A 24,977-nucleotide genomic window follows, 5' to 3' on the forward strand; every position below is an offset into this window, starting at 1 on the left:
TCTTTCATTGAAGATATTTTTCAAACTTTATTTGCATTTCTGTTTATTTCAATTTGTCCCTAACCTTTTTAAACTCCATCTGTCTTGCTTGTGTTGTATTTAAATATTTCTATTTTATTTTCCTTTTTCTCCCAATGCTATTCGTTACATCGTCCACTCCTTCACCCTTTCCTTCAGTTCACCTTTTTGCCTTCTCCTCTGTGTTTGTCTGCCAAGCTGCTTCATTTGCAATTGAACTTATTCTACCTTCATTTGGGGCACACAGAATTCTCGTCTCTTTAAATGATAGCAAATAATTTTAGCCATACTCGCCTTACAAGTGTTTCCTTTAATTACTAACTGCACTTTACCTGCTAATTTCCTCCGCTTTGTTTTTGGCGAAGGTTTCAAAACCTCAACAGTGACATATTCTACTCCCAGAAAGCAACTGCCGTCAAACTACTTTTTGAGCGCTCAACACAAATCTCCTGAGTTCAGCATGCTCCTGGCACTCGTGTCCGTTGTATGCACAAACTGGAAAGCAATCAGCAAAACGTAACATCCGTCAAACAGTCCACATTTTTTTAAAGCCGGCAGCCAATATTATTCGCTTTGCAAGCCATATCCCAGATGGAAACATTTCTAACTGATCGTGCTTTTTCTTTATTTTGTAAACGAAGGAGCTTATACGAATCCCAGAGTCCTTGAAGCAGTCTTAAGGTTTCAGAGTTAAAATATGTATTAACAAGAAAGAATAAATTATTCACACAAGTTTAAAATTACACAGCATGACAGTGTTACAAAATATGTACACCCAAAAAAATCCACTTGGTCAAAACACACAAGTAACTTCGGCAACAGTTCCCTTATGGATTCCTTAGCATGAGAACATACTAATATCAACTAAGGCAAAACTGCTGTCACTTTACCAAAACGTATACCACACGAATTGTATTTCTAATTCACTCTGCTGTGGAAACAACAGAAGTTCGGAAGCAAAGTGAACTTGAGACTCGGTTGCTGCTGAAAATGCATGGCTTTCCTCTGCACAGAGCTGGTCTCAGGACAACTCTCTTGCCTAGCCAAAACTGCTCAACTAAACATATTTCATTAAATATCCTCTTCCCCTATGATATGGACTCCATTGTTCTAAGAGCCTCCCTGAACTCAATGTTCCCAAATTTATAGAATCATTTAGGTATTCCGACTACTTCCACCTTCGGGTAAAGTAAATAACTGAATATATGCACCCAGTTAAGCATCTGATTAATTGAAATAATTTCACCACCTTTAAATAACATTAACAATATCCAATATTTCAGCTTCTGGAAGTCATTCCAGAAAACAAAGATCAGGTATTGCGTTCATGCAAGCAAAGTATTTTTTTGCTCTCTTTTATTAACCTGGTTTTATTTAGAGATTACAGTTTTCTGCATCATTAGAATTTGATTTGTTAATTTTTACTTTATGCTCCTCAGTGACACACGTGCAAGTTTGTTCCAATTGACATGGGTTTTCGTGTGCTCTCAGCACATGCAAATTGAAATTAATTTAAAAAAATGAACTCCCCCACCCGTCTGTGGGCCATGACTGTCTACAGGTTTCTGAATCAATTTGTTTAGATTGAGTTCTGTACTTCTGTTTGAACTGATTAAGCGATTATCCATTATTTACAAAACAAAATCTTTTATTCCTTACACAATTTAATTAGCTTGTTGATTCATCCCCATTTTGCATAGGTAACGTTTTGTTTATTTGTCATGTTTATTGTCCAAAATGCAGTATGGTGGAGAGCTGTTAATGCTGGAATATAACTAAAATTGTAAGGCACCAAATCTATGATGCAATTAGATTTTTTTTAAATGAGCGCATCCGGCTTACAGCCAGTAACATGAGTGCTCATTGGTCAAATTTCACTGCAGATCATTTGATGTCTTTCAGATCAAAAATTTGATTCGTGTGGAGCCACCAAGCCCGACAACTGGAATGTGGGACCTGGCAAAAGGAAAATGCCATCAGACACGCCTATGCAACCTGTTATTTGTGAAAAAGAGGACGAGGTAAACACCATGCGTGATAACACAAGCGATTATCCCCAGAAGTCATCCGATGGGAGAATATCACCTCAAAGAGGGGAATTGGTTAAAACAATGGTGATCGGGTGATCGGAGTACCAAAGAAATAAGCTATATGTTTGCAGGAACTGAGAGGAGCACCATGGTGCCTGTTGAGATGGCTGGAGTCCAAATCACAGACATAAGGATGCGCAAGTTCGGTGAGATTACATTTATCTTGAATTGATATTTTCAGTAGTATTTTATGAAGTATTGTTGATGCATTGTTCATTCCTACGGCATTACTTCTCATTGATTGAAAGCATCCGGCGTCACCAAAGCTGATGCCTCTTTTGCTTTTCTGACATATGCACTTAACAGTTTTTTTTTCGATTAACGTTGACGGTCCAACAAACTCGATTCAAACCAGGAATCGTGGAATAGGATATGTACCCGCCTTTGGTGCTGTGTTAACTTTCCGGTAATCAGTACATAGCCTTTGTCAACCATTCGGCTTTGGTACCATTGCAATCTGAAAATTTAAATTACTTTGATTGGGCTCGATTATGTCATTCTCAAACACAAATTCAATTTTCTGCATCATTAAATTTCCAATAAAAAGAGGAATGAGGCATTGTTTGACCTCATCCTGGGAACAAAGTGAGTCAAGTGAACCACTTTTTACTGGTGGGCTATTTACGGGAGAAAGATTATATTTTCATAGCTTCTGGTTAGCAACAAACAATTGAAAGATCTGAGAATGGGTCTAGTCCAACTAAATTGGAATTGCAGTTTGTGATGCAACTCTTTAATGTAACAATGGATAACCTTTGAAGAGGAGATTTATCAGATAGCGTGTGGGTGTATCCATGTGAAGAAGAAATGTAGCGCAATAAAATCTAAAGCTCCTCGGATGATGAAAGCAATCGAAAGTACAGGGAAACAAAGGAAAAGTGGACCTTTGATGGGAGTGAGGTTGAGAATGCAAGTGAGAACCAGGCTGATAATTAAAAGTTCAGAGGGAAAGTGAAACGAATGCTGCTCATAAAGAGTATGAGGAGAGACTGGGAGCTAAAATAACCGTAAACCCAACATCTGCCATACGCACAGGTTTTCTAAACTCGTGGTAGAGGCAGAGGTGGGTTATGGATTAAAAAGTACATTTATGAAGCAGGCAGCTAGAATGTCTGATGTACTGAACTAATACTTAGTATCCATTTTCATCAAGGAGAGGTACTAACCTAATGCCTTGCATTAGTATCGAGCCAAGTAAACGATGTTGCTCAAGACATGGTGGAAGATAATGTAGTTGATTGACTCGAGAAGATAAAGAGAATGTTTTAGGCAGACTTGCTCGACCAGAAGGACATCATAAATTCTGATGAGTTGATGAGATTCATGCATTATAGGATACTGGAGTGCGGGCGGGAATTTTGGAGGCACGCTTTATAATTTGTCTTCCATACAGAGGTTGTGGTATAGAACTGGTAAATTGAACTTTATTTATAGGAATGCTCAAAAAGGGGTGCATGTATGGAGCGGTAGGTTATTCGGTTCAAGCAGTTATGGAACAGCTTTTAGAAATGGTAATTCTGGTCAAATTTAACAGTCACTTGTGCAAATGTCGATTTGTTAAGTGAAGCCAGCACGGGTTCATTTTTTTCAATGATAACCGGTCCTTAACTTTTCCTTAAAGTTCTTGCTTGAGTACTTTTTTTTGTTTGCTTTGCTCTGTGGTGACAAAAGGTAAATTGTTTGATGTGGTGTTCTTGAACTTTGATAAGGCGTTTGTGGGTTGACAGAATACAAGCTTGCCAGCAAAGTTTGTGCCCGAGTAAGGTACTAGGCTGGAAAGGCATGGGTTTGTAATTAGCTGAAAGACAGGAAACAGGGATTTGTTGCTAAGAGTTGCTTTGAAATTTGAGTAATGTGTCAGGAAGATATAATAATGTTCATATGTTACGGGTAATAATTTTAAAATGGAGTTTGGAGGTATCTGTGTGTACATGTGTCTCTGTGTGTATCTTAATTTGATCAAAACCAGCTTGTCCAGAGGTTTTGTTGGAAAGATGTGAAGTAGGTTTTAAATGTTAATTAGATAAACATAGGGAATTAGAAAGTGACGTGTAAAGGAGGAAATTTGCATTGTTAAATAGACCATTCAAAAGAGTGTTTGGACTAGTACACCTAGCCAGGTTAAGCAAAACAATATGTTTATTTTTTTTCCCAAAGCAGACTAAACAAGTTCGTGCTCTGAAAGGGCTATTTGGTTAGAAGAGGTCAAGCTCAAGAACCGTAGTGGTACAACTAGAATTTTCATTCAAAGGGGAAAATTTGTAAATGAAGAGGAGACTCTTGGTAAAAGGGAAGACATTCTAAGATCGAAAGTCTTCAACCAGTAGACTTTAAGTCTCTCTCTGCTAGAATCCAGAGCTGAAAGAAACTCGTATTGAATGCGATGTGCTTTGCCAGGGGTCTATTTGAACCTTGCAGTTTTACTGTTACCTTAACGTCGGTGGGAATACGAGACATGTTAATTAGGGAATGTTTTTAGCTATTTTGGTGGCAATTTTGTAGATATATGCATGTGCATACAACGTTTCTTCCGCTGATAAATGTATAATTTAGTTTTATAGAAACTTCATGAGACTCAGTCTCCTAATTACAACTGAATTACAAACCTGCATGTGAATACAGACAAATTGCTTAAATTGATTATAACAGTTGTTTTAGGTGTCCCTCTAGGGTTCGAGCAGCTCAGCATTTACCATTGACTGGGTCATAATGACGGAATGCAGTGGGATTGCCAAAGTCAGGGTTAGAATCTTTGATTTTCTCTACAGCTCACCTTCACCTGAGAAAAAAACAGTTATGTCTGGGCAATAAGTTTTGACTTTCCCAAAGACTGTCAGATCTCAGTAGAAAATACAAACACAGAGTCATAACTGAGACTGATTTCCATGGCCCACAACTTGGAAGTGTTGCAGCTTACGAAGAATATTCATAACCTATTTTAAAGTGATACAGCCAAGGTGGTTCAAGGGATGTCAAGTAACAGATAACGCTCAATGCATAGAGTTGTTAAGTCATTCATTTGGAAGAAAGAACGTTGAATGGGAATATCAATGAATAGTATATTTCTAAATACAGGAGCAGAGAAACTTGGGGCTATGTGATGTCAATCAACGAAGATGCAGAAGGGAGAAATGGTTCAGTAATCACTGAATAAATGGTGCAATATAATGGGTTTTATTAGTAGGAGCATAAGGTGCAGGGACAACGAGTTTGAGATACGTCTGCATAAATTTCTGTTGACTGTCCACCAATATTCATTACAAGCCTACCGACTCCCACAACTACCTTGACTACAGCTCCTCACATTCCGCTTCCTGTAAGGATTTCATCCAATTCTCTCAGATGCATCGCCTCGGCCGCATCTGTTTTGATTAAGCCACTTCCAAAAACAGTTCCTCTGACGTGTCTTCCTTCTTCCTAACCGAGTTGCCACCCATGATGGTTGACAGGGCCCTCATCTGTGTCCGGCCGGTATCCCGCACATCCACCCTCACACCTTCATCTCGCTCCCAGAACCATAATATGGTCCCACTTGTCCACACTTATCACCACTCTAGCCTCCGAATTCAAGTGACCACACTCTGCCATTTCCATCATGATGCCACCACCAAACACATCTTCCCTTCACGCCCCTTGGCAGCATTCCACAGGTATCACTCCCTGCGGGACTCGCTGGCCAACTCCTCCAACACCCCCGACACCTCAGCCCCTTCCGACAACACCTTCCCTTGCAACCACAGAAGGTGCAACACTTGCGCCTTTACTTCCACTGTCCTCAATGTCCAAGGGCACAAACATTCATTTCAAGTGAATGAGCATTTCACTTGCACCTCCTTCAATTTAGTCTACTGCATTCACTGCTCCAAATACGATTTCTTCTACATTGGAGGGTCCAAACGCAGACTGGGTGACAGATTTGCGGAACATCTTCGGTCTATCTGCACGCATGATCCAGACCTCTCTGTCACTTGCCATTTCAATACTCCACCAAGCCCTCATGCCCACATGTCCGTACTTGGCTTGCTGCAATGATCCAGTGAAGCTCAACACAAACTGGAGGAACAGCACCTCATCTTCCGACAAGGCACTTTACAGCTTTTTGGACTGAATATTAAGTTCAACAACTTTAGATCATGAACTCTCTCCTCAATCCCCACCCCATTTCCAATCCCGCTTCTCCAATAATTGATAAATACTTTTTTCTTTTCCCACCTATTTCCATTATTTTTAAATGCATTTAGATCCATTGTTTTATCTGCAACTTTTAGCCTATTTCGATCCCTTCCTCCCAAATATCACCATTAGTGCTATCTGTTTCTTGCTCACCTTGGTCTCTACCCGTAATGTCACCATTAGCACATTTCTTAGCTAATATCACCCTGTCATCACCTCTCTGTCCTTTTGCTGATGACATATTTTGGCAATCTCCACCTATCACTGGCCATCTATCCAGCTCTACCTGTCCCACCACCTCTTCTACGAGCTTATATTTCACCTTTTTTTCTATTTTCCCTTAGTTCTGTTGAAGAGTCATACGGACTCGAAACATTAACTGTGTTCCTCTCTGCAGATGCTGTCAGACCCGCTGAGTTTTTCCAGGTAACTTTGTTTTTGTTCTGCAAAAAATGTGTTTTTAAACCAGTGACACGATTGTGTCCAGTCCGGGCAGAAACATTTATGAAGGGTTTGAATTCATCGTGGAGAATGAAGAACATGTTCACAATAATAGAGTAATGCAGTACTGGTGTTGTGCAGCACACAAACAGGCCCTTCGGCCAATCGAGTCAGTGCCGCCCATCAAGCCTCTAATATCTCTAATCACATTTTCGAGCATTTGACCCGTAGTTCCATATGCTATGGTGTTTAAAGTGTGTAACTATATACTTATTAAATTTTGGTAGGGTTCCTGGCTCTACCGCCCTCTCAGGCAGTATGTTCCAGATTCTAACCGCCCTCTGGGTAAAAAAAAAGTGGTCAAATCACCTCTGAATCCCGCCGCTTCTCCTCGATGCACTCTGGTTATTGGCACCTCTGCTAAAGGGAAATGTTTCTTCCTATCTACCCACCCTGTGCCCCTCATTGCTTGGTATACCTCTATCAGGTGCTCGATTAACCTTCTCCTCTCAAAGGAAAACAACCCTAGTCAGCCCAGTCTCTCTTCAAAGCTGAAACGCTCCAGCCCAGCCAGAATCTTGTTGAAACTCCTCTGCAACCTCTCCAATGCAAAACATCATTCATGTATTCTGGTGACCAGAAATCCACACAATCCTCCGGTTCTGGCTTAGCTGGAGTTTTGTACAGCTCCAACATGTCCTCCCTGATACTATATTCTATGCCTCAGCTAATAAAGGCAAATATCCTTTATGCTTTCCTAACCATCTTACTTACCTGTGCTGCAGCATTCGGGGATCTATGCACATGTACACAAAGGTCCCCCTGATCCTTTGTACTTCCTGGGGTCCGATCATCTATTGTGTTTCCCCTTGCTGCGCCCGTCATCCGGAAATGCATCACCTTACATTTTTTCAGCGTTAAATTCAATCAGTCACTGCCCATCCCAGATTGCCAGCCCATCTATAGCGTCTTGTAAACTAAGACTTTCATGCTCACCATTTACCATACCAGCAATTTTCATGTCATCTGCGAATTTACTGATCATAGCCCCTATATGCACTTCTAAACCATCAATGTTCACTACAGACTTCTGCACACTTATCCCTGCGATCTGCCACTCATCTCAGGCATCCAATCACAAAAAAATCCAGTAGTTATGAACTTCACTTAAGCAGCTTGGTGAAGAAGCTGGCGCTTCCTCTTTAGAGATGAGCTGTTAAGAGGAGATTTGATAGAAATTTTCAAAATCAGCAGATGCCTGGGGGGAGGCGAAATGGAGAAAAAATCCTTTCGCTGGCAGAAGTAAAAGAACCAGGTGACACCGATTTAACGTTTTTGACAAGAAGCAAAGGCAACATGTCAAATCAGATGAAAACAAATACAGGTGATTGCTTAGGATATGGAATGCATTAGCTGAAAGGGTGACGGAAAAAGATTTAATTGGGTAGTTCAAAAGAAAATACGGCTGTTATCTGAAAGAACACGGATACAGATAGAAGGCAGATTATTGAGCCGAGACGAATGGTTACTGAATGGTACCCGGATGGACAGTAGGAACCGAAAGGCCTCCATCTATGCTGTATAAATTATATGTTTCTATGATTTATTTTGGTTGACCTGCTTCGTGAAAATATTATAAATTGTGTTTTTTTTCACATGTTGCTGAAGGTTCTGTAACAATTACTTCAGCGAATTTGGAAAGAAAACTCTGAAATCGGTGATGGAATCCACACCCAGATTGACTGTGGATGTATAGTTCTAAAATGAAGTATAGCTTCAAACTGCATCGAGCGCACATGTTTAATGGAAAACGGCATGCTTTTTTACTTTTTGTTTGACAGAGATATAGAATGTCTGCCCTATTGCTTCATAATGGCAAGTTTGTCCATTGCTTGCACCGCAAATTGATATGGCAGGGCTGTAATACTTAAGGTGTGAATGGGTGGATGATCATTCTGCTGCCAAAAACCTTTAAAATAATACAAAAGTTTCCGTCACTGTCATTATAATGATTTCCTTTGCCATTGATTTTTTTCCTGTAATCTCAAAATAAAAACAGTTCTTGAATAATTTCCCTTTTGCATGAAATAGAGGAGCATTATGGAAAGCAATACCTCCAAATTCGCCATCCGTGATGCCTGTGCCAGGGTACCCAACTGCTAAAAATATACAAAAGCCTGAATTGTCGTTTGTGAATGGGCGATTTGTGTGTGAATATAATTGAGCATGATTGAGGCATGAAGTGAGCGGCAGGAGGAGCCAGCTTTCTGCTCATCAGGGCAGGCAAGTTCACTAACGTTAAATTCAGAGTCAGCAGCTCCTGGAATGAACTTCAAATAATTCTACCTATGTATCCGACACTGCTTCATTGAAACGGCAGTCAATTTCTTGTATGCGTAAATTAATGCTCAAAATTTCTTCTAACACTCTGTCAGATTGCAAATAAAGCGCACCATATTATCAGCAAACCTAACCCCTTTGTGTGTTACGCTCCAACCTTATGTTGGTTGGCGAACATTATGCATATTTACATTCCAGTTCGTGCATCAGCACGGTATTTGTAACCTGTTCTCTTTCAGATCATTGGGACTAAACACTTTACTGACGTCACCCTCTATTTCAGCTCAGATGTTCTTTAGCACATCAGTTGTTATTTAGTTTGAGGCACGTTTCCCACGATAACCATATCTTGTACTGACTTCCTCTCTCCTCCAGAGGAGCACGGAGAAATTAAAGCACCCACATCGCATTCAAAGGAAATTCCAGAAGTACACAGATGCCCTCTTAGGTCATGACATCTGAAGGAGGAAGGGAGGTGCGAAAGATTTTCCTCACTGTATATGTGGAAGCTGACGTCTGCCTATGGATGATCTCGCCAAAAGGCCGACATGCAATAGAAACTTTGGCATTTCATAAGGTAATTGTGATGTGTGGAAGGATTCTTTAGCCATGACAGGATTAATGCTGGTTTCCCCAAGAGATGGCAATTTGGCAGAAGAGGTGTTCTAGCCTGATAGCTTGATTCGCTGTGGTGAAACTTTTCATAAAGATCATGAAGATAGATAGATAGATACATACATACATACATGCATACATACATACATGCATTGAATGTTCGGCAGATAGACAGTTAGATAGATATATTTATACAGACATGCACACACACATAATAAATGAGCTTTAGTTATTTTTCATTACTGCTTTTGAACTAATTTATTCTTGGATACATTGAGACATGGTATCGAAGCTTTTCGAGCTGCCCTCACCAGAGCAAAAATAATATAAAAGAAATAGAGAGAGCAACAACTTAGACTGCACGCGAATGAAACTGTTCTAATGCTTTGTCAAGCAGACACTGGTTAATGGAGGTGTTGCCATGGAGAATGCAAGATGTAGCAGTTATCTTCCAGCTTTTCACTTTTTAAAAAAAAGCTGGAACAACCTGTTAGGAGTTGAGTCGTTGCCTTTGGGAATGCACGGATAAAGTGTTGTCCCCCAAACTTTTCCTTGATGGAAAACGGCACAACCCATCCGAAGAAACGTCTTCAGGGCTCGAAATATTAGATTTGTTTTTCTCTCTCCACTGATGCTGAGAGGCCTGCTGATTTTTTCCAGCATTTTCCGTTTTCGTTTCACAATCCCTCTACATGTTCTGTTTACCAGCAGAGACGAGGGCACTGATTATGAAAAAAAAATCCAGGAAGCATATGTAAGACACATTATGAGCCCGAATAATAATCTTAAATTCATTGTTGCTGGAATTCTTAGCACAACTAGTATTGTTCGTGAATTGATGTCCAAATGATGGAATGACATCGAATGTTGCACCATATCCTCTGAGAATTGCAAGTGCCTGCTTGTTGAGTGCCGGTTGGGAAGAGCAGGAGGCTATTCAGTTTGATACCATCTGGCAGTCAATAAGACGCAGTGGCTGCATACCTAGTAATGCAATTTATATGCCACATTACACATTTTGTGGAAGGCAGAACTCTTTTTTGCAGGCAGCATCCTATACGTGAATAATGACACTTTTGTTCTTGTCGAGCATCAGCTTGAAACGTTGAGCTTCACCTCCTTCTCAATTGTTTTTTTTGAGAATGCAAGAATTTTCAGGGGAAGCTTGAGGTAGATTTGACACATTTGATGGCGGAATTTGGCGGTCTTATGCATCACAATTCGGCTCACGTACGCTTGCTAGGAGCTACATGTATTCATATGCAGGGAGCTGTCCTCCGGAAGCAGGAAAGGAAAATATGCAGGAGATTCGTCTTTACCAATTAAGAAAACAGATTTTGAGAGGCAACTGCTACAGGCTTCATTCTCAATGGCAAAGGCTCAACCAATCGGAGAGCAGACGTTTTGTCATGATGGATGAATTGTTGTTTCCATTCGCATTGCTTCATTCATGCTCCTATTATGAAAGCAAAGAAAAATGTTCGATGGCATGCCCATTTCCTCGGCTGTACGGCCAAGCCTCTATAAATAGTTTCTTTTTTTATGATGTGGTGAAGGAATCGCACCGTACGTCACCCACCCGTTTTGTCGTTTCTATAATCGTTCAGTCATTTATTTTAAGTCCAATTGTATTTTCTATCCTGTTATAACGCTGGAATTTGAGGAATTCTATGCTGGGATGACGATACTAATTAATGCAATGAGTGGGTATTACATCAAGTCCAAATAATTGCAATTATTGAAGAATCTGTGAGCTGCATCAGTGAAATTCTGTTTCATGAACATGCATCACAGCAAAGAATCTGAGATAAGTTTGACAATAGTCGAATGGGAACAAATTTAACTTATGGTGTAATTGACAAACCGCCTGTTGATTAATTGTAAATAGAGTGATTCTTGTGTTCTATACTTTCTTCTCTGAAAAATTGAATTTAATTGTGCAATGGTTAGAATGCCCACTCCGTTCTCTGAATGTTTTAGGTGATGGAAAATAATGGACGCTGATGGCATAACTTACTTCTCTATTTGCACTGGGGCGTCTGAAATTAATTGGAAACGAAATTTCAACTTCTCTGACACGGGTTTGATCCACGCAAATATTCATCACATTATCTTACTCCAGTTTGATAAACATGAATACATGTTTTACATGAAATTTGGAATTTAATTGAAATATTAATAGGGAGCAATATTACATGGGGAGTGCATTCACCTTCAATTTAATTTTCTCTGCAAAATGCCAAAGTAGGTCTATCACTTATTTTTCCCTAATTAGGATACATTGTTTCTCGTGTATTGAAGTTAACCCTTTGCCATGTCTCTTCCAACCAACCCCAACTCTTAGTTTGCTTTCCTTCCTAACAGGAATCAATAATCTTCACGTGATTTATACCTTCATCACGAATCATTGCTGGAATAGGTTGACCGCATCATGGCCACAATCATTATTTGAAAAGAAATGAGTAGTGTGTCCAATTAGAAATGAAGGAGCTAGACCAATTTTGAGGCGAGAGGCATGTGCATAGATTCTATTCAATGTATTGTGTCTGCTATCAGAGTGACGAATGAGAAATTGTAGCTAATTAGGAAGTGTCTGCAATACTTAATGTACTAAACATAGTGGGAGAAGAAATATTAAGGGGCTGGACCACTTCGAAACAGCTATAAGAGCAGGAAATTGCAGAGGCTCCGACCACTATTTCGCAATAGGCTTTGGTTACAATAATGGTGCCAGGGGAAATAATGATCCAACAGAATCACAAACACCCTTCCTTTCAGTATGATGTAGAGTAGCTTAGGTTTAATAGTTCATCACATTGTGTTTGTAGTTTGTTTATTTGTGTATTAATCAATGAACAGTCTTCTTAATTATAATCAGTGTAGGGAACCAGGGTCACGTCATTTTCTTTAAAAGTAAGAAACACCACTTGGACCCAAACCATGGATTAGATGAAAAAAGTTGCAAAAGACTTTGCTTCGTTTTATGGTTTTCTGACAGAGCAGTTGCTGCGAAGTCTCTCCAGATTGAATGTATCCGAGCATGGGAACCTGCATTCCCACAGACAATTAACATATTAGTTTGCGTAACTCTTTATTTGAAAAGCCTACAGAATGAAAAATATAGCTATGTTGTAGTTTTTTAAAGCTATCATTCCCATGCCCTAATAATATGCTTAGCATCTTGAACTTAATAATTTTTAAAAAGAATACATTTCTGTAATCAACTTTTGTTACTATGTTGTTCATTGATTTTGATAATTAGGAACTTATTTTAATTGAATACATCTTGCTGGATTTTAAAAGTGTATCTTGCTACGTCAACTTTAAGACAACAATCATCTTCATCTTCCAATCTTTAGGAAGTTGTATAGATCCTATGTATGCAATAAATTTGTTATTTCTGTATTAGTACAAGGTTATGTGCCACTTCGTACTCTTAGCTAACTGGCGATCAACATGGCCGGACACTGTAAAAACATTCACTAGAAAAGTGATCCCCTTAACCAAAACATAATGATAGGATTCTTCCCTAATGAGAGTTGTACAGGAAATCTGTACAGCATATTCAAATTTGGGACATAACCTCAAATGTTAATCATTAAAATTTGACATCAGAAGCTCACTCACCTATAAGCGGACAAAGAAAACATCTCAAACTACCACAGTATAACCATAGAAAACTATAATACTCAATTAAATAACAAGGGGATAAAAAAAGTTTAGTGAAGTGGACAATCCCACTGAAGTATTATAGGGCCAAACAGAGGGCAGCAGGAAATAATATCAGTATGTGACCATCATTATAGAGGTCTACGGCACAGAAAAAGACCCTCGGCCCATCGAGTGTGCGCTGGTAATGCTTAAGAAACCAATCAGAAACTGACTATGTAACATCTAAACCACTTAGTGACCGAACAGAGGTCGGGCACACCACTGACCATGAACGAGCTGTCTCCAAGAAGGAATTCAAAAGCATTAGCGTTTCAGCAGTCAGTCACCCTGCATTTGAAACGGGAGACAATAGGCAACTTCCCAGCTAGGAGCAGAAGACTTCAGATCTAACGGAAAGGGAGAAAGGAAGAGATGACTGTGAGACACCTTGTCTCCTGGTCTGAATCGGGGAGCAAGAACAGTGTTTAGCCAGTGCAGTCGCTGCCTATCTTTGTTAAGTATCACTTTCTATTTCTTAACAAACACTCTTAAAAATATACATGACACCTGGAATCACTGATGTTGAGTAAGAAAGTTGTTCTTTTCAACAGACACTCTGCTAAGCAATATTGCTCAAAGTGGCCATAAAGGTACACACAGAGTGAATAAATGTTTACCGCTGACATTGAAAAAAGCGAGACTGACACAGTTGACAGAAAGGAACGCACATCAGGTGTTGGTTACCATTCTTCTTGTTCTGATGCATTCAGCAGTATTTCTATTTCACTCAGTGCACCTCATTGCTGACTGCCAGCACACAACATTAGGACAAATCTATAATCGGAAACTCAACTTGGAATTCAAAATATATCTGCATATTTAGTTATAGTTCACATCAAAATTGTACCCAAATTCAATTATTTTAGTTAGCTGTCATCTCACAATGTATGTACACGTTTAAAAAATCTCAAATGAATGTGTTTCGCATTAGAAATTTGCAAGAATAATTTCTAGCCCTCATTCTTCACTTGTAGAATATGAACTCATATATGTCATACGATTTAAAGAGCATTCTATATCATGTTAGGTTATAGATAATCACATTATAATCAAGTGTATTCATTATGTCGACCACTTTTTTACAGAAGATTTAAACGCAGCCTTTGTTGAAAAACAATATTTTTCTTCGAGTATGCTAGTTCTTGTACAAACCGCATCAATAGAACATCCTCCATTAAGCCTACAATCAAAGTAAATCTGGCCATGGGTGTAGTCTGAATAATGGTGCAGTAAATTTCTGGTATGTTAAAGCCAAGCTATCAAGTTATTATCTAACTAGTCTTCTTTCTCATTTCACTCGAAGTATAATGTCAGCAATTTGAAACTCCCTGAAGTCAATTATTGAAGCCCATACAATATTTCTCCCCTTTCAAAAAATGTATTAAATTTACATAAAGGTAATTTTCCAACCACCATTTATTGTTCTATACCTTCCCATTGACCTTCAATACTAAAATTATACCATCTATTTACCTAAATATCTTGTCCTCTAAAATTTTGATATAGAGTTATGTTTCTGATTAATTTAAATCATTCTACCACATTTTCGATAGGATCATTATAACGATATGATAATTTGCAATATGTTACTTTCTGAAAGATATTACAAATAAAGTATTACACCGAACTTTTTGAAAAAGTAAATCTTCTGCAAATAGAGATGAGTATTTGTTCTAGAAGTGAAGGCTGAGGGTTAGAAGGATTATTGTTGCAAATCGGTTTATCCCTTAAACGAAACACACTCCTTTGATATTCTTTTAAACGTTTGCTGTGAAAGCCATAAGAATGAATATCCGCAAAATATGGAATCAAATTCTAATTTAAACGTATCCATGCTTTGTGAGATGGCAGCAAAATAAAAGAATTGCATTTGTGCATAATTTTGAAGTGAACTATAATTAAGTAGTAGGAGATATTATGTTATTTTAGATTAATTAAACGTTTATGTATTTTCTCGCTGACACGCCTGAATGTTCTCCCAATTGACAGGATTTTCTCGAAAAACAGCCGCATGGAAGCTAGCATCCATTTGAAATGCCCCTCCTCAGTTCTCTCTACCCTGCCTGTCCGCACGTCAAAAATTGCTTTTGCACAGGTTGGGCTCTCTACATCGTTACTGGAGCCTCGTTCTTGACCGATTTTTTTTTCAATTATTTTAAGAGCTCAGGTTACACGCGTAAAATTCGCGATTTTATCACACCTTTTGCCTTGCATTTAGAGTGATGGAGACAGTGAATAATGGCAGATATTCCAAATGGCCATGTGCGAAGTTATTGATATGTATTTGAATGTGCTTATCCCGATAACATCAAGTAGCATGAGGGCTAATCAGCTGCATTTAGTGTTAAGTATTTGAAACATTTTAGACCAACAAGCTGTTCTGTTTGGAGACACTATGGCTGGAACTGGATAATTGAATCTTGGAACAGAAGGTTAAGGCGCGTTTGCAGTCGGCAGAATTGGACGATGTAAGCAACGTACTCGATGATAAAATTGAATACCCTAACAAAACCTCAGAGCAGAGAATGTGGTATAATGAAGCGGGAAATTTTAGCTTATGAAATTTGAGTTCACAAATATATACTTGCATTACATCCCAACACGAACGTACAGGGGCATCGCAGGGCCTGGTGGGATGGTTAAAAGTGTCATCTCAGAATTTGGGCAAGAAGTTTTCACTGCGACCGATGCTCCCCTCAATATACTTACAAAGACCAGTACTGTCAATATGAAGCCTGGGAGAAGAGAACCTGTGGAAAAAGAAAAGTCCTTTGCAGACGCTTTTCTAAGCAATAGTGCTCACAGTAGCAAGAAATCCACCCGCAGAGAGAAAGCGGCTTAATATCTAACACTCAAAACCAATGGTCCTGGCGCAGATGAGAGAAGGTACACACAACTGGCGAGATAGCTCCTTGTCTTGAAGTGGGATACCCAGCAGCACATAAGTTGAAACAAGTAACCTCAACATGCAAGCAATTATTCTAGTTCCGCTGCGGATACTTGGTGATCGAATGACGTCAAATTCGTAAGCATCAAAATGGAAAGTGTTATGCAACATTGCAAAAAAAACTTCAGGTGGCACTTCTGAAAGTTAATAAAAATCTTGCACTACATCTTAGTCCAGCGATGCCTTTCTTCAAGATTCCTGAGGTAAATTATTTTTAGGCCTCTGTTTCTTTTTTTCTTCTCATTTAAAATCGGTATTAGACCAGGTTAACGTTGCGTTTATGAAAATACGACTCAGTGGCATCTATCTCTTTGACCTGATGGCCCTTACATTAACTATTCCTCGACCTTGTAAATCACACATACAGAAAAAGTGGGATCATTAACAAAATATTCAGATGATATATCTGACAATGTACAAAGTGCAAAATATTGAACTCATATATCCGCGAACCATTTCAAAGTTACAATTTAATTGAGAATTTCATCGAGCTGAACCGTTTCATTATCATGGAAGCATCGGCTGGAATTGAAAACTTAGAAGTACCATTGCATCAGAGTAACCAAGGAGCTGAATGCAAAGTTTTAAAAATGTAACTCAATGACATAGCATTAGGAAATATGTATAAGAGGTTCATTTTAATATCATGTTTCATTTTCGCCTCTATCCCTCATTTTTAGACGCGGAGGCAAACATGAAATATGGTTTGTCAGTTATCAGAGACGATGAACTCAATGATATCATAAAAAATGACCAGAAGAGATTGGAATATGCAATCAAAGAATTTGGTGAACGTCTTCATCTGGTGTTCCTGATTAAACGCTTAATTGCTTGACCGGAATCTAAGGTACTTTCGCTCCAAGGAATCTATTAATTTAAGCAATTCAAACTGAAGCGAGAAATATTTTCAAATTCATAACGCCAATGCAGTTTATTTCCGAAATGTTGGGATCCGCTGAAATTGTTTACTTTATAGATCAGTTCGCGTTTCCATAGTCATTAACGTGCCAAACAGCTACACAGTAGAATGATAGATAAATAATTTGGCAGTGGGCCAAATAACATTTGGAAGTGCAACAAGTGGCAAATTGTTTGTTCAAGCTGTTATGTTTCAAGCAGTGAACTAAGACGGCTAAATAGTTGTGAGGGGAGGTGAAAAGGCTTCGATCGGTACTGCCAGATTTTAAGGATTAGTCGCTGAAGGTGCACCTCCTACCGATAGAGCGAAGGTACCTGAAATGGACAGGAGGTCGAAGATTTGAGAAAGTGGTGTCCTTGGAGGGTTGTGGTGTTGTAGCATGATACAATAACATACGTTTCAAAGCCTCTGAAAAGAATACAAATATTAAAATTTGAACTTTGTTAGTGGGCAGCTAATATTCATCAGCAAACGGAGACAAGAGTGAACTGTGGGCGAACAGGTCATCAGATTTCCTTTCAGCGGTGCAGTAAATGATTTGCGGGAAATTTCCCAGATAACTCTGATATTTATATTTCTCCTGGTTGCGCTTTTTGGTACATATATTATAAATTGTACGGATTCCATCCCCTTCGGCGACAAAAACGTGCTCTGGGCAACATGCGATTCAGCGTCAGCTATGCAACCTTAGCATTCGTACCATGTATACGAAAAAAAATCTAATATCTGCTTCTAGATTTGCCGATGGTTGATACGCCAGGTTTTAGCTGGGAAGCATGCGATTGTTTGGTAATGTAGCTCCATGAGCACTATATATGTTGACAATTTGTAGACTATTATAGTTCGACAAGCAATTACTCGCAATGTGGGTTTCTAAAATGTAATAGTTGCAATTCGACACTATCGTTGGCTGCATTATTATTCTGGGGCTATGTTGAACTTTTTGACAATAAGAACGTTTAGCCTTTCTACCCCGCAATCAGCCTGAGATGCTTCTAAGTTTTCAATTGAATCTCAAGTGTCATGATTCGATTCAACTGGGCATGTTACATATTCACTCCTGTGGGCAATGGCTCCCTCGCCTATGCTCATTATATCTGCTAACTTAATACGATTTTCGAATTTGTTTAGATTGTGTTGCACATATGAATGCAGCTAATTTACGTGCATTAAAAATTCTCGATGTTAATGTCGCTGTTTTTTTTCTAGCAATAACATACACCTAAAGACATATACCTTACCATCAAGATTAATTGCTCTATTTTAAAAAATACATCGATCAAGCTTGGGAAGGTTGAGTATGTATTTTATTTTATGTAAATCTCCATACGAAATGCAAAAGTACTTAATCGATATTACATAATTCCTCATAAATTCCAATTAGGTTAGTCAAACATTCAACAATTTGAAACATACCATATATTTTGTGTTGTTCTCCAACAAAGCCAGGCTTGGCTGTTTTTTCTTCATGTGATCTGGGCGTGGGCTGGTCAGCATGTAATGCCTATCTCTTTGTTGCCCTTGATAAGAGGGCATTTAGGAGTCAACCATGTTGCTGTGGGTCTGGAGTCACATGCAAACCTTCCGTTAAGGGAATTACTGAACCAGATAGGTTTTCACAACAACCACCATTATACTTCTAACTACATATTTTTAACTCGATTCAAAGTCCACCGACTGCTGTGGCGAGAGTCGAACGTCATCTCCCAAAGAATTCCCCTGATTAGGAGCCCTGCACAATACGACCACCCTAATGCTTCCTCGGCTGCAATCATTTAAGCAGGGCCCTGAAAATAGGGCTTTCAATCCCAATAGTTTTCATCCTCAGCTGATACCAGCCTGATCTCAGGGTGGAAGGCCAACATGAGCGACCGCAACAATTATTTGCTTGTTTCAATATTTGGAGAGGGACTACTGAACAGAGTCACTGCAGGCAACTGATGAACTTCTAACAAAAACATAAAATAGGTTATACACACGAAGGGATGAATATTCAATACACCTTCACTCACAGATATACGTTGACAAATAAATAGATTTGTAATGATAATACAAGCTACAAAAGCTGTCTTACATCCGAATGTTCACAGTATGTGCAGTCCGTGTTTTTTTTTTTATCATTCACGTGATGTGGGCTTCGCCGGCTGGGCCAGCATATATTTTCCATCCGTAATTTCCCTTGAAAAGTTGGTTGTGAGCTGTCTTTCTGAGCTGCACTAGCCCATGTGGTGTAGGTGCACACACAGAGCTGTTCAGAAGAGAGTTCCAGCATTTTGATCCAGGGAAGGAACGGCAATATATTTTCTAGTCTTGATGGTGCGTGATTTGGGGGGGAACTTACAGATGTGGAGTTGCCATCCATCTGATACTGTGTCTTTCAAGATGGTAGTGATCATGTGTTTCCAGGCTGTGGTTAACGTGCCTTGCTGAATGCGTGCAGTGCATTTTTAGATGGCGCACACTGTTGCGACTGTACATTGGTGGTGGAGGGGGTGAACGTTTGAGGATGTGGTGCTAATGTTGTTTTTTCCTCGATGTTGCCAAGCTTCTTGAGTGCTTTGGGAGCTGCACTCATCCAGGCAAGCGGGGAGCATTCCAAAATACTGCTGATGAGTTCCTTGCAGATGGTGGATATGATTTGGGGTGCCATCAGGTGAGTTACCCGTCGCAAGATCCTAGCCTCTTACCTACTGTTGTAGCCACAGTATTTATACGGCGAGCCCATCTGAAGTTACACTTCATAGGATGTTAACAGTGGCAATTTCAGTGGCGGTAGTACCATAGATGGCCAAGGGGCCATGATTATCTTCTCTCTTATTTAGGATGGTCATTGCCTGGCGGAAATGTTACTTGCCACTTGTCAGCCCAAACCTGGATATTGTGCAGTTCCTGTTGCATTTGGACATGGACTGCTTCTGTATCTGAGCGTGACCAATGGTGCTGAACATTCTGCAATCTTCAACAAGCATACCACCTTCTGACGTTAAGATGCAAGGGACGACATTCTTGAAGCAGCCGAAGATAGCCAAGAAAACTACCCTGAGTAACCCCTGCAGTGATGTCCTGGAACTGAGACGACTGACCTCCCACAATCATAGCCATCTTCCGTTGTGCTAGCTATGACCCCATCTAGTGGAGATTTTTCCACTGATTTCCATTGACTCCAGTTTTGCTGGGACTCCTTGATATCACAGTGCTTCCAATGCAGCCATGGTAACAAACAGCCAGCCTCACCTCACCGCTGGCATTCAGTTCGTTTGGCCATGTTTCAGTCAAGGCTGTAGTGAGGTCAGCAGCTGAGTTACACTGACGCAAACCAAGCTGGGCGTCAGTGAGCTGGTTATTGCTGAACAAGCGCCGCTTGACAGCACTGTTGAACACCCTTTCCAATAATTTACTGATGACCGACATTACATTGATGGGATGGTAATTTTCAGAGTTGCATATGTCCTGTTTTTTGAGTACAGGACATACCTGGGCACGCTTCCACATTGCTGGGTAGATGTCAGTGTTGTAGCTATGCTGGAACAGCCCTGTGACTGCAGGGGGTTAGTATTCCCCTACAAAGTCGATATCCAGAGTACCAGAGTACTGTGGCATATTGTCTTATATACACATAGTTCTGCCAACGTAAATTGTTAGCTCACAATCTCAATCACGTCATTAGGAGGCCATTTAGTTCTGTTTGAAGGAATGAGATGCACTGTAAAGCCTGCTGCACGAATTAGGTTCCTCTACATTTGAGGTAGTTCTTGGGGAAATACATTACACTACTTGGCATTGCATAGCATGGCGGACGGACAAAAGTGTTTCATTCCCCTTGTAACACTCAAAGACATTAGGAGATTGAGCACGCCCCTTGAAGACGCAAGGTATCATTATATATGTGAATATATATAGTACTTTTTTCAGAAGTTTGTTATTTTTTTCAATTCCATTTTATTTCAAACCACTGACATTTATTTTCTTGTCCAGACTTTTCAGCTTCACTCAATATATTTTAGTTTCTGCCGATTTGCAGTTTTAATAACTTGGGTTAATTGCATTTCTTTATTTTTTTTTATTTATGATGCTATATATACATTTATTATATGCTATTATAGTAATTTAAGTGAGCTTCGTGTAACATTGCATTTTACCCCTTATTTACATCCTTATCTGAACATCATCCCGATAATCCCTTGCAGTTTCCCAGGGCCAAATTTTTTCATTCTCTCCTTCTCCCGCCAGGGAATAAGACGGCTCTGAAAATCTGTAGCCACTAGTCAATACACTGATCCCTTGGCTTGAAGAAGAATACCGCCATTGGGATCAGCTCAGGATCATAACATTCAGCTCACAAAGTCGGGGAAATCCCGTCAGACGCGAGCCTTTGTGGCTTTTTGTTCAGAAGCCGAGAATACCCAAGAAACATGGGGAAGGACACGCCTTCAGTACCTGGATCTAGCGTCGTCCTAACAAAGAGTTGCGGTTTCCATCCTACGCTAAATGGTGATTAAAGTCTCAGCCATTGGCACATTTGAGTTCGTCAAATACAAGCCAAAATAAAATACATCAGCTGGTCAACTTATTGTCGTTGTGGCATGTAACCAGTGGGTGATTTCTGTGTCGGCTGCATATATCATGTAACTTATTAGGCAAATAAATATGATATATACTAGATCTGAAATAATTCTAAGAACAGAAGAGCAGGAAAAGGTCATTTAGTCCTTCGATCCTGTTCTCCCATTCAATGAGGTCTTGGCTGATGTGCAAACTATCTCTATATCACTGTCAAACTCAGTTTTTATTTATTAAAAAGGAATGAAGTAACAGAACTATGCGTGTGTTCAAGACATGTTTTCGATTTTCAATTCTTAAAGTGTTGCTTCCCCTCCTAACCAATGTGTCCTCCGGAACTGTTCACAGTACTCTAGGTTACATTTGAGGCAATATGCTATAGACTGTCCATGCCTCTGATGTTTTTGGAACATGAGAAACCTCGTTAAATTAAAATCTATGACACTCTGTATTCAATTGTTTTCATTTTAAGGAAAAGAAAGGAATGTGTACAGAGTACCAAAAAAGGCCTGGGGTTTCCAACTTAAAGCTTTTGTTTCCGGACACTATTCTGTGTTAAATGCATTCGCTCATCACTCATTGACCATCATCCATGTCTTTTCTGACATACATTGCTTCTTCATGTACTGAATTTGAATTTGCATTCTCGTGATAAATTATAAAACCCTGAATAAACTCTCCCTACTTTATTTCATTACCATCCTGGCCCATAACTCGCCCATAAACTGTGCCTTAATTCATCTGCCTGCAGCATTTTGCGCCCTACGTTCTTGGCCCAATAAAAGGTGGATATGCTTTCATTATATATGTGCATTCTCTCACATTCCGTCCATTGATCATTTCTTCTGCTTAAACTCTTCTTCAAAAAATCCATGGTCCATTATTTATTTTGAAAGGAAATTGGATAACCACATAAACGTGGGAAATTTCAGGTGTATGGGGAAAGGACAAGGGAGGCATATATTTTCTCAGCTTTCAAGAAGTTTTGACAGTTGGATAATACACAGAATGGCCTTTTCTCTTGTACAGTTCTGTGAAACGATTTTCCCAACAGTGATGCAATACTTGGTGATTGAGGGAACGGGAATACTAACTCGGAGACCCGAGTATTACAAAAAAAGTGTGCTGTCATCAGGTATCCAATCCGAGAATCACCAGGCATTCAGTAATAACCAAAATAGTCCATTAGTTGCCGGGCAGGAATTGTTGAACTTAGAGGAGCGTGGAGTGGAGTGCTTGAAGTTCTTCAGTTTTTTCCTTCTTCTTTTGTTTGAGAATGTATAATCTGATTTCCACAATTAAATAAGCAGTTACTTATAATACTGTTTAACTATTTCAGTAATCACCTGAGTATTTTACATTTCTGCAGCGCATTTTCCAGCTGAGAGATAACTGCATCCTGTATGCCGCAGACATCAAGATTCCGCTTTTCCTTCTGTTCAACCGCCATCAATGTAATTGGCAAAAAGGCGCAGTGGGAGGAGTGAAGGGTGTACATTGTGCATTTCAGTGTTTGTATAGGTGTTAACGTATCAGTCATCAGTTTTAAGACTCTGAATTCAATATACCAATGCAAACTGTACAAATATATCCTTTGAATTTGCCTATCATCACGCCCTTTAAACTTGTCTAGATATATTCCTTGAGCCAAACTAATAACCGTGAAGTTTCAAAAGGAAATTTGCCCAATTTGCACTCCAATTGATCAGTTGAAATTCTCGAGGATAGACCAACAGAAAGCCGTGAAGCTATCATGTAGACGAATCATTGAGCAACAGTCGCCGTCCATCAACACTTTTATTCAAAATTTCCATAAATGCTGCTCTGATCTTCCATAAATGAGATTGCGAAAGTAGAGACAACGGTGCCCATAGAGTTGTCTCGAATCTCCATCATAAAGTCAGAGAAGAATCTGGGATGCTTGTGTCGATAGTGATCAAAATGTTCTGCCCTAAGAGACATTGGTTTCGTTGTGAATTCCACTGCCGGCTAACTCGCCTAGTTTCAGCAGAACAGTGTGTCAGTTTTCTACGTCATAACCAAGGATTTCTAAATGTTTCTTGAGGCAAGCAGTGAAATCCCACACACGTGGTGTGCAGAACAATGATCGAATCTTCTTCCCTTTCTGCAGGTGTGCTAAGAACGCACAAAAGTCTGAGTCGTAAAGCGGGCTATAGCACAAGGGATACAATACCTCACTCCGATCAGTGTGGTTAGTTACTTCGGTTTCAAAGTGTACATCTCCAAAATATTGGCGAAAATTGGTTATGTATTCTCAGAGGCGAAAGCCAAAATTTCGACATTTAGATATACATCTGCCTTTGCTAATTTCCACAGTCAGCTCGTTTTCAGCAGTGAACAGCCTCTGACCAACTACCCTTGGATGAGGCAGCAACAGGTCGCAACAGCCTTCAGGATGGAAATATTGATTGTGGGGATGGCTGCTTCTCTAAACATCATCGAAATGTATGGTTTGTTCAAACTGGCCTCAGTCTCAAATATAAACAACAGGTATCCTGGTTCGTTGTATATATGTTCCCAACACATAACTGAAGTAAGGGCACGAATCGAGAGGCAAGGTCCTTCGGCTAATTCTGACTTTTGTTAAAGTAAGTATTAAGAATTTATTTTTAAAAAACGCAAATTTAAACATTGCATTTTTTTTTCATCTGGCCCAGTCACCGAATGTATTTTATGTCATGGCACTTCCCAGACCCTGCAGTTCCAATTACCACTATCGTCCTCAACTTTGTTTTGCAGCAAAAGCATCACAATAATTTCTGAAGCCCTGATTCTTCAACCTCATTCTTGAGTTTTTTTCTTAAATTTCCTTTTTATGTCTTGACCCTCTTTCCCCAGGGCCTTGAAATGCTTTTCCAAGAATTGGCGCTCTCGCAGCGAAACAATAATCATTACGTTAGTGCAATTATTATCCAACATGCACGCCCGAAGCAATTCATTCCCTCCAGTCACTCGGGCCCTCAGATGTTCAATCCTTTTCTCTGACAGCTGCTTTTTGCTTATCACTTAGGAAAGCAGAAACAAAGAACTCAATAGTTTTATTGGCACAGCTTTTCCGATTCAGGAGAAAACATTTGGCGACCGTGAATGTTAATATCCAATTTTCCAAATATCTTTCAATAGTTGTGATGAATTAAACAAT

The sequence above is a fragment of the Carcharodon carcharias genome, chromosome 24, assembly GCF_017639515.1.
Source record: "Carcharodon carcharias isolate sCarCar2 chromosome 24, sCarCar2.pri, whole genome shotgun sequence".
In the NCBI taxonomy this organism is placed as follows: Eukaryota; Metazoa; Chordata; class Chondrichthyes; order Lamniformes; family Lamnidae; genus Carcharodon; species Carcharodon carcharias.